General features: G+C 34.5%; 1 protein-coding gene across 2 annotated transcripts in view; it reads left to right on the top strand.

Annotated features, from left to right (window-relative positions):
* Window positions 1-7,319: 7,319 nt before the first annotated feature.
* rmdn2 (regulator of microtubule dynamics 2) overlaps window positions 7,320-10,763 on the top strand; it is a 40,213-nt gene continuing 36,769 nt past the window's right edge. Inside the window, exon 1 of one of the 2 annotated variants that reach the window (XM_028468668.1) lies at window positions 7,320-7,455. The gene's annotated coding sequence lies outside the window, so the exon portion shown is untranslated. Of the gene's footprint in view, window positions 7,456-8,734; window positions 8,813-10,763 lie in introns of those variants that run through there. The other variant, XM_028468667.1, reaches the window with a different exon arrangement.

The raw sequence follows: 10,763 nt of genomic DNA, 5'->3' as shown, positions 1-10,763 counted from the left end.
AAAACAGCTCATTGGAGATTTTATGCAAGAGGTTATTGAAATCCAGTTTGATGGTGACATATCTACGTTCTAAACTACACACACATATATATATATAATTTTTTTTTAAAGTATAGTGAACTTGATTACATCTAAGTTTAAGTAACATAAAGTTTGAATGCACAGTACTTATATTAACTGGTTTGCCGTAATGTACAATCCTTAAATAAATTGTGTATTTTGAGTTCCCTGTAATTACATGTTTAAAATGAGTTGATGAAACACAATAACATTCTATAGTTGAGTTCCCAGTTCTTGAATTAACTTGCATGTTGTTGATAATTATACAGCAACTCTCTTCGACTGTGGATCAGGTGGTAGTGGACCGTCTCCTGATCGAGAGGTTGGGGGTTCGATCCCAGTACCTGTCTATGTGTCGAAGTGTCCTTGGGCAAGACACTGAACCCTAAGTTGCTCCCAGTGGTCGACTAGCGCCTTGCATGGCAGTCCTGTCCCACTGGTGTGTGAATGTGAGAGTGATTGGGTGAATGAGCTGATATGTAAAGTGCTTTGAGACTGCTTCAGTGTGGTGATAAAGCGCTATATAAAATCAAGTCCATTTACCATTTTTACCATCTTCTCTATTCTACCACAAAAAATAATAAACACACAAAGGTCATGAGGGTGGCACCATGATTTAACAATTATTTCACTTGCCAAAACTAAAAAACAGCATAACATTAAAGATTGCAAGGATGTATTCCAGACAACACGGTTCAAAAGAATACCTTACCACAATTTCCAATTTAAACAATTTATCAGCCATAGACATAACCTTTCACCAGTTTTTAATTTAATTGTATTTTCTTTTTTGCTTAAGTGTCTCTCATCAGGATTGTGCAGTGAAGCAGGGAAGCATCAAAAAGACATTAAAACAGGCAGGACTGCAACACTGAAGGTCTCAGGATGAATAGTCCTGCTCTACAACATACCATATGATATTAATTAGACTTAGCATGATTGATAGCATTGATTTAGATGTATTGTATTGTTAAAATCATCAGTAAAATCAATTAAAATTATCAGTAAAATCAATTAAAATCATCATGACATCAACAACATGACTAAAAATCTCTCTCTCAATCATATGCAGTAGAGAAAAAAAGTGCCTTTAATTTTGATTTAAAAATGTTCACATTGGATGCTGACTTCAGCTCTGCTGGCAGTTTGTTCCACTTCTTTGCAGCATAACAACTAAAAGCAGCATCACCATGTTTACTGTGAGCTCTGGGCTCCACTATCTGACCTGTGTCCATGGATCTGAGAGACCTGCTGGATTCATACCTGACTAACATCTCACTGATGTATTCTGGACCAAACCCATTCACAGATTTATACACCAGCAGCAGAACTTTAAAGTCTATTCTGAGGCTGACTGGGAGCCAGTGTAAAGACTTTAAAACTGGAGTAATGTGCTCTGACCTCTTTGTTCTGGTTAAGACCCGAGCTGCAGCATTCTGAACCAGCTGTAGCTGTTTGATGCTCTTTTGGGGGATTCCTGTCAGAAGACCATTACAATAGTCCAGTCTGCTGGAGATAAAAGCATGGACCAGTTTCTCCTGATCTTTCTGAGCCATTAAACCTTTCATTCTAGAGATGTTCTTTAGGTGGTAGAAGGCTGTTTTTGTGATAGATTTGATCTGACTACTGATCTGAGTCAATCAGAACACCAAGGTTTTTGACTTGGTCTTTAGCTTTTAAAGATCGAGACTCAAGATAATTGCTGACAGCAGTCCTCTTTTCCTTGTTACCAAAGACAATCACTTCCATCTTGTCATGATTTAGTTGAAGGAAGTTTTCACTCATCCAGCAGTTTACTTTTTCTAAGCAGTCACACAACACCTCAATGGGACCATAGTCATATGGGTTCAGTGATAGATATAGTTGTGTGTCATCTGCGTAGCTCTGATAATCAACCTTACAGTTCTGTAAAATTTGTCTTAAAGGAAGCATATAAAGGCTAAACAGAAGAGGTCCAAGAACAGATCCCTGAGGAACCCCACAGGACATTGATAATCTGTCAGATTCAAAGTTTCCAATGTTTACAAAATAGCTTCGCTCCTCCAAGTATGACTTAAACCATTGCATTACTTTTCCATTTAGTCCAACCCATGTTTGCAATCTGTGCAACAAAATTGTATGATCTACAGTGTCAAATGCAGCACTTAGAATTGACTCAGTTGGTTGAACACCACCTTCTCAATGATCTTGGCCATTTTTGGAAGGTTGCTGATTGGTCTATAGTTAGCCAGTATAGAGGCATCCAGTGTTCTCTTTTTTAACAGAGGTTTCACAGCAGCTACTTTCAAGGATTTTGGTACGGTGCCTGATTGGAATGAGCAGTTAATTATCTGACACAAATCAGTGACAATTGACTTTACAACAGTTTTAAAGAAGTTTGAGGGTATTGTGTCAAGGCAACACGTTGATGAATTCAGCTGCTTAACAGTCTCCTCTATTGTTTTTGGGTTCACTGTAATAAACTCTAACATTGTAGTTGACTCATCCCTCAGTGGTTGAAGCTGTTCAAGCTTTTTGTGATTTTGCTGGTTTGTTCTGATGTTTGACCTTATTGATTGTATTTTTTCATTGAAATATACAGCAAATTCATTGCATTTTCCAGCTGACAGTAATTCAGGGGCTATCTGATCTGGGGGGGTTGTGAGCTTTTCAATTACAGAAAACTTGCTTGCTTTGAACAAGCCATCATTGAATTTTCGCAGACTTATTTTGTACAGTTCTAGATGAATTTGGAGTTTTGTTGATCTCCATTTACGCTCAGCTCTTCAACAGTCAGATTTCAAATTCTGCATTATCTCAGTCCTCCTCCAAGGTGTTTTCTGTGTGTTTGGTTTTCTCTTAGTTTTGATTGGAGCCACCACATCTATGACATTACAGACTTTTCTATTATACTCATCCAGAAGATCATCAACTGTCTCAGCACTCAATGTTGGTGTCATTGCTATGGCTTCCATAAACTGTGCACTTGTGTTCTCATTTATGTACCTTTTCTTTAAACACACATAACTAGGGGGAACAGATGTTACAGTCTCTAGGTCAAAAAAGACACAGAAATGATCAGATAGAGCTAAGTCTCTTACATCAACAGCAGAGATATCAACACCTTTAGAGATAATCAGATCCAAAGTGTGACCTTGAGTGTGTGTCGGACCAGTCACATGTTGTGTAAGACCAAAAGTGTCCATTAAAGCATACAGTTCTTTGGCAGTATTGTCCATGTTATTGTCTACATGAATATTTAAGTCACCTGTTATTATTAAAAAGTTGTATTCAGTGCATACAACTGACAGCAGTTCAGCAAACTCATCCATGAATTCTCCAGAATATTTTGGGGGTCTATAAACGACTAAAAACAGAACTCTTGAATCACCCTTCAGTAAGAATGACATATATTCAAAGGAGATAAAATCCCCAAATATTATTTCTTTGCACTGAAATATTGATTTAAAAATGGCAGCAACTCCACCACCTTTCCTGCAAGTACGACACTTATTTAAATAAATAAAGTCTTGTGGTGCACTTTCATTGAGAATAGTATTACTGATACCATTCAACCACGTTTCATTAAGAAATAAAAAGTCCAAGTGATGTGTCAAAATAATATCATTAATTAGTAGTGACTTGTTAACAAGAGATCTAACATTAAGAAGAGCTAATTTTAAAGACTTTACTGGAGACACTGGTGGACTTTTTGGATGACATGTTATAGGAGTCAAATTTTTATCTCTATAAAGCTTTGAGGGCCTAAACATGTTCACATTCTCATGAAAATGTGAACGCATATTAAGACTGGCACACACACACACACACACACACACACACACTAATGACTTATCCTCCTTTCACCCACCACTGGAATGAATTTAATGGCCATTTATAAATATACGTATTTCATCTAGCACTGCACAGTCAAAGTATTTCACACATTCATATTTTTTATTTTAAACATACATGGTGTTTTGGTTGTGTTATAAAACAATCTTTACAATAAAGTTGAATCTTTATAGAATGAAATATTCCTCTTAGCAGCCTGTTCACTTGGATGATGTGTTACTATGCTTATGGAAGTTATTAAGAGTTTGTAGAGCTAAGTATATGCTAATTAATTATAGCAGCTTTCATTTGTATGCCAAAAAAATTTGTGTCATAGTTTAACCCAACCGTCATTGAGAGTCATAGCGCCACCTATTGGTAAAAAAAAAATCATAGGCATAATCCTTGAAAATGTTCAGCTACGTCCCAACACTTTAAAATTTCTGCCACTCCACGACATGCAACACACCCCAACGTGCACCACGTCCCGACATGCTTGTGGTTGCGAGGGCCCGTTCAATGCTGCTTGCAGCTTTAATTATTCATTTATTTTTTATGTTTTGCTGGTTTTAGAGTTTGAACTTCACCTTTTGGTGTATTTGAACGAGTTGTGGCACAAATTATTATTGATGGATGAAAAAAAGTCTCTGTGCATGTTAAAAAATAAACTGATAAATGTTGCTGTGTACCTCCTGAGAGGTGTTCAAGCACCCCTATGGGAATGCATACCCCAGTTTGAGAAGAACTGTTCTAGTGTATATGCTATTCATGACCACATTGGATACTGACTAAGAATGATGGATGGTTTCCAAATGATTTTTTTTTACTAAGGTTGCTACTCTTATAATGTCCATAACCTTAGCTGAGATGATAGTGGAGATGAGAGGCAATGCACCAAATTTGTGTTTTGCCTTGTCTTACGAGAAAAAAAAAAAAAAGGAAAAAAAAGCACAAATGATATTGTTATGTTTGGTGACTGATAAATTTGACAACTTTTATCAAAGATATATAGCTATTTTGTGTTGGTATTTAAAATATTTTAAACACAGTGTTAAATAATAGATTGCGGATCGGAAGAAAAGTTGTCTTTTTCCTACTTGACAAGTAATGTCTGAGATTGGTAATGTCTGGGCTACTCCTTGGCCTTACAGAGGGTATATTGTAATTCTCACAGTTCTCCATTTTATTAAACTCAGGGAGAAAACCTTGAAAAACAAAGTAAAGATAAGGAAAAAGAGTTAGTGAACATATCCAAGCATTAACTCAAATTCACAGAGCTAAATTTAGCTAGAAAACAGCGCCAGTCGTTGTTACCTGTTAGAATTGAAAAAACACATGATACTTCAAGAAGATAATTTCTTCAATGCAAAATTATATTTAAAAAAAAAAAAATTACAGCTTTCAATTTAAATTTTAGCAAGTCAGGGTGAAAGCTATAGCTTGCTAACATATCTCCTCAAATCAACTAATAATGCTCACTGCCAAAATCAATATGGATTTTATTGGGTAATAATATTTTACACTGCCAAAAAAGTTTGAATTTGTCAATTTGTTTAAATTAAAATATACAAACTTATCTCAAACGCAGTTTTCATTTAATGACAACTAGAAGGACAGACAACATTTATTTATTAAATCAGTATCCTAGGCAGGAATATTCCCACAATGTCGCTAAAAATCATAGCTGTTATTGTGCTATAATGAAAAAACCACCAAACAGAATGCATATGTCCAACGTTTGAAGCTTCAATGCCCCTCCCATTTATCAAGCATTCACTAAGAAAAATGTCTTTAACTACTCTTAAAATAAGCTTCTAAAACATATGTTTTAGGTAACAGCCCTTTTTTCACGTCAATATTACAGCTGACTTACTCCAAATGTGTGTTTATAATATTATGGGGTTGAGAAAATGTGGTTTACTACTATTTTTTATGAATTCTAATGTTTGAGACCACAGTGACTGAGAACCTTTTTAATGTGTGTTTTCTGTTATGCAGCACAAGGAGAGAGAGGAGGGATTCATCAAAGTTCAGGGACTGCAATTTGTCAGCGTAACGTTTCAATGTTATTTAGTAAGCCATTTAACCTTTCAAAACTGAGTCTTTTTGATGGCAGAAAAATACTTTTTTGTGCGAGACAGAGCCCCCGTAACTCTCTGAGCGATCGATATCTGCTTTTACATGAACTATAATATCTGATTGTCAGTGCAGACAGGACAAAGGCAGGAAGAATCCAAAGAATTATATTAATTCGCCCACATTTTTGGTATCTGGCAGACCAAAATAGGTTAAATATATAGGTATTGAAACCAATTTATATTTTATTGTCAATGCTGTATCATGATATTCTCATGATTATCAGGACAAATTTACTCCTAAACCTATAGCTATTTCTTTTTTCAGGCAGAATCAAAAATAACATCATCAAACATTAGCACACGAAGAATATATCTTTCTTTTACACAAGCTTGTCCTACTGATGTTAAATGAAGTATGTAGCCTAGGCTACTAAAGCTATCCAAACAGTGATCATTTAGTATTTAAAACACTCTAAAGTGCCTAAAAGTGCTAAAAAATAACTAAATCCAAGAATGAACAGCTTTCTTTCCGTATCCTGCTTATTACTATTCAATGTATCAGTGTTTGTTTAAAACACATCACATGCATGAAGCAATCTGCTTTTGTGTTGCCAGATAGAACTGATATTTCTTCCCATGAACTGTCAAAACCACCAAATGTAGCCTACACTGCCTCCTTTCAGAAACTCTAAACCCAACCTGGCAACACACCTTCTGCAGTGATTGCTGCTACTCTGTCACAACTTTAATAACAGTAGCGTCTTACTTCCCCAGTATAATGAATTAAAATGTGTTTATTTATTGCTTACTGTTTCATTTTTATTCAGGCCTATTGATTAATTGATTATATAACACACACACACATACACACACAGTTGCTATAGAATACCCATTGGGAGTTAATATTTTGTGTCATGCTCAAGGGCACTTTTGTAACCTTCTGATCAAAGTACAACTACAAAATACATTTGTTTATGTTTGTTTAAAAAGATCAAGATTTTCCAGAAAAAACACAACAAACATGGTTTTCTGCATACAAGGCATTCAGAATAACTAAATGCTATTCATTAACAGATTAGCTATATGCAAGTTTTATAACAAATTATATGTTCAAGGTACAGAGACAAGAACATTTTTTATATATATATTTTTTCTCTTAATCAATAGCAACCTTTCGGAAAAAAAGACATTGTGATCGTCAATGTGTTATGACTGTGTACTTTTGGCTAAAATAAAATATCATTGAATGAGTAAAAAGGCATGTTGTGCAAAGTAGATGTGTAAGGTTTTCCTCTTGGTATGAGCCTATGGTGAAGGGTTACATGTATAAATAGAGAGTGCAATAGTTAATTATTGTAACTCTCCCTCCAACTGAATTGAGCAGAGGAAGCTCCAGGTTCAAGGTTGGCTTGATAAGTCTGGCTTTGGGGAAAGTTTGTTATTCTGCTGCAAGTTCTGCACAACTTTCCTTTGGAGAACACACAAGTGGAACGCAGATCCAGTGGTATGTAGTTACCTAAGCTTCCTTTATTTAAGAACACAACAGATCATTTTGCTTAACTTTAATGTTTGGTGACGTGTTATGTCATATTATTTTAAACTAAAGATCATTTTATTACAAAGGAAAGAAAGAAAACATACAATTTACAGAATAAGTTCTTGTTACTGTTACTTTTGTTTCAATAAAAAACCTCTGAATAGAAATTAAAGTTTGTAACCCAGGTGAAGTGAACTTTGATCAATTGATATATTATCTCCTGTTGACACAAAGATCGACCTTTGTCAGGTCGAGAGTAACTGTCAATGTACAACTAAGCTAATAAAAACATTGACCATTTATGAGAAAATATACACACTTTTCAATACACAACAATAGCTTCAGATCTAATGTGTTTTTCATTTGTCCAGAAGGTGTTGGAAATTTTTTTTATGTAAACTTGTTAATACTACTTAAGAAATATTTCTGTTTACAGTCAAACAAAAGTAAGATTCAACAATGCAAGAACTCCACAACAGATCATTCATAAATTATGTGTTATTCAAAAATATATAAATAAAACAAATGCATTACGGATGGATATTCAATTTACATACTGTCCAAAAAGACAGAGGGACACAATATAACAAACACCAACAAACTGGCTATCTATTATACTCAAATGTATAATTACACTGCAGTTTTCTGGCCATTGACTCAGCTTTCATTGCTTGCTCTTTTTGTTGTTGTTTTTTTTTTTTTGAAGTAGCTAAGAGCATATTTATATTGAGCATTGGTGACCTTTTTGTGCCTCTAGGCATGTAGATGATAGCATTAAATCATCTACATGCCATGTACGCACACAATAGGGTACAATTTCCTCTTGTGTGAGAGAGCTCCAGTCCATGCAATATCTACTTTGATTGTCATAATTTACTGTCAAAGGCAAAGCCTGAAAATTAATTTCCATCCCAAAAGGTGAATGATCAGTTGTAGATAGCTCATAAAAATGCTTATGTCTGTCAGTGAGGCATGTGCATCTGCTGTAGCATGACAGTGATTCAACCAAGAGGTTATGTGCCATGCCTCACTTACAAATGGACTTTGGATGACAGAATTACCACATTATCCTCACAAAACTGATTCAAATGATTAGCAAAAAGTGACTTTGTGTGTCTCTTTAAATTTGCTATGTAACTTGTTTATTTAATCAACTTCATTTTTTTTTTCTAAAATAAATTATTTTATTGTACCGGAGTGTTTGTGCGCCAATCCGGAACTCTTAACTCTTACGTCACACAGTTCTCAGGGACCGTTTAAGATGTAACACCAGAGAGCTGTGGTGGAGTAAACATTAGCTGTGTGCTACCTGTGAAGCTGTGAGGTCTGTAAAAATGTTGAATTATGCTTTTTTATAGCCACACATTTGTCTCATAAAGAAATATCCATTTTAATTTGCATTAGCTGTTCAACCATAGTGACGTATTATTAATATTTGTTTGAGTACATTCAAATCTAGGCTGATCTGAGCTAAAATGAAAGCAAGGTTGTCATGGACAGTTTATTATTATTATTATTATTATTATTATTATTATTATTATTATTATTATTATTATTATTATTATTATTATTATTATTATTATTTACACCAGTGGCTGTCATATGGCATGATGATTCTGATTATGAGTTTATCCAGGATTGTCTGTGTGAAGCCTTAGTAACGCAGTGCAGTGGACTGTAGACGGAATAATAATAATAATAATAATAATAATAATAAGAGGAGAGATCTGTTTGACCTTTGACCTGTTTCATTTATTAATTTGAAGGATGGTTGAAATAATTAACTTCAGTCTTCTAATGTGTTTCTAGTGTTACATATGCTCAACTTCTAAAATTTGTATTATTATACTTCTAATATTCTATTATTAATATTGTTATTATTATTGTGTTTAACTAGTACTCAATCTACCAAGCACAGCAGGTTATTCTTAGTATTTTCAGTGTAGTGTAAGTGTAAAATGACGTTTTTAAGGTTACTATACTGGGATACTTTGTGAATAATTAGTTAAAAATAATAAATGTTTGGTTTCTCTTTTCCATGTATAATACTTGTTTCTTAAATGTAGTGTCTCTTCACAGGTTAGACTAGCACTATTATTACGCTGCTTGGCAGCGTAGACATGGTTTGATGGGAGCTGTTACAGCTGGGCAAAAAAATGATTTATGGATTTATCAAATTTGTAGATATAAACAGATTTTATTTTGCAAATTTGAGTTTAAAATATATATATATATATGTATATATATATATTATTTTGTATTTATTTTTTTCCGTCCTTGTGGGTTATCGTACCGTAGCCCCCTCTTTGTTTACATGTGTTTACCCTCTGAGTAGGCTATATGTGCGCTACAGGCATGTTTAATTTTTATTCGCACTATGCTGAGATGCTATGGGAAGAGTTTATTATTTTTTCAATTGTAATGTTATGTGTTATAAAAATGTGGAGTTATCTGATTTCTTAATCAGAAAATTTAGGCTGCTGTGAAGTTGCTGTTGGACTTTTGCTTAAACCTGGGTTAAAGCTTGAAATTGTTGAATGACAGAGCTTCATTTACTTTTTTATTTTGGGATTGTTCTATGCATTTTAACTCTGCAGGACAATCACAGAAATAAAGTTGCACTTTTGACAATATATCTGCTTGCCACAACCCGAGCGAGACCCCTGATCCCTACTGAGATACTACAGTCCCCTCCAAAAGTATTGGAACAGCAAGGTCAATTTCTTTGTTTTTGTTGTATACTGAAAACATTTGGGTTTCAAAACATGGATATTAGGGGTGTCCCGATCCAATAGTTCGATAGTCAGACAGCCAGAAAATGAATGTCGGATTTTATTGGACTGCATCTAAAATCTCAGATATAAGCGGACAATAAGCAGACCATTTTCTGCTCCAACTTACTTCATGCTCGGACTGCAATAAGTGGAGATGGAGGAGTAGTAAGGGTAGTCAGAAGTTTAGTTAAATGACTGATTATCATTTGTTTTCTGCTCTTGTTATTAGACATGTTTATTTTGTTTACACTATATATATATACAGTATATATATATATATATATATTAGTGAAGACTAAGAGCAATGATTACATTGTTTTGGGTACAGTCAGTGAAACTGGAGATGTGAACTCTCAACTTTGAGCAGTGGACAGTGGACAATATTGTGTTGTTGTTTTTGTCCCCGTCCTCAGTTGTTCCCACCATATACTGACAGCAAAAAATAAATGAAGTGAACTTGAATTGTTTGCACTTTAAAAGTATAATTTGTTTTTATTCGAT

The sequence above is a fragment of the Gouania willdenowi genome, chromosome 15 (assembly GCF_900634775.1).
Source record: "Gouania willdenowi chromosome 15, fGouWil2.1, whole genome shotgun sequence".
In the NCBI taxonomy this organism is placed as follows: Eukaryota; Metazoa; Chordata; class Actinopteri; order Blenniiformes; family Gobiesocidae; genus Gouania; species Gouania willdenowi.
This window is presented reverse-complemented; position numbering and strand designations above follow the sequence as displayed.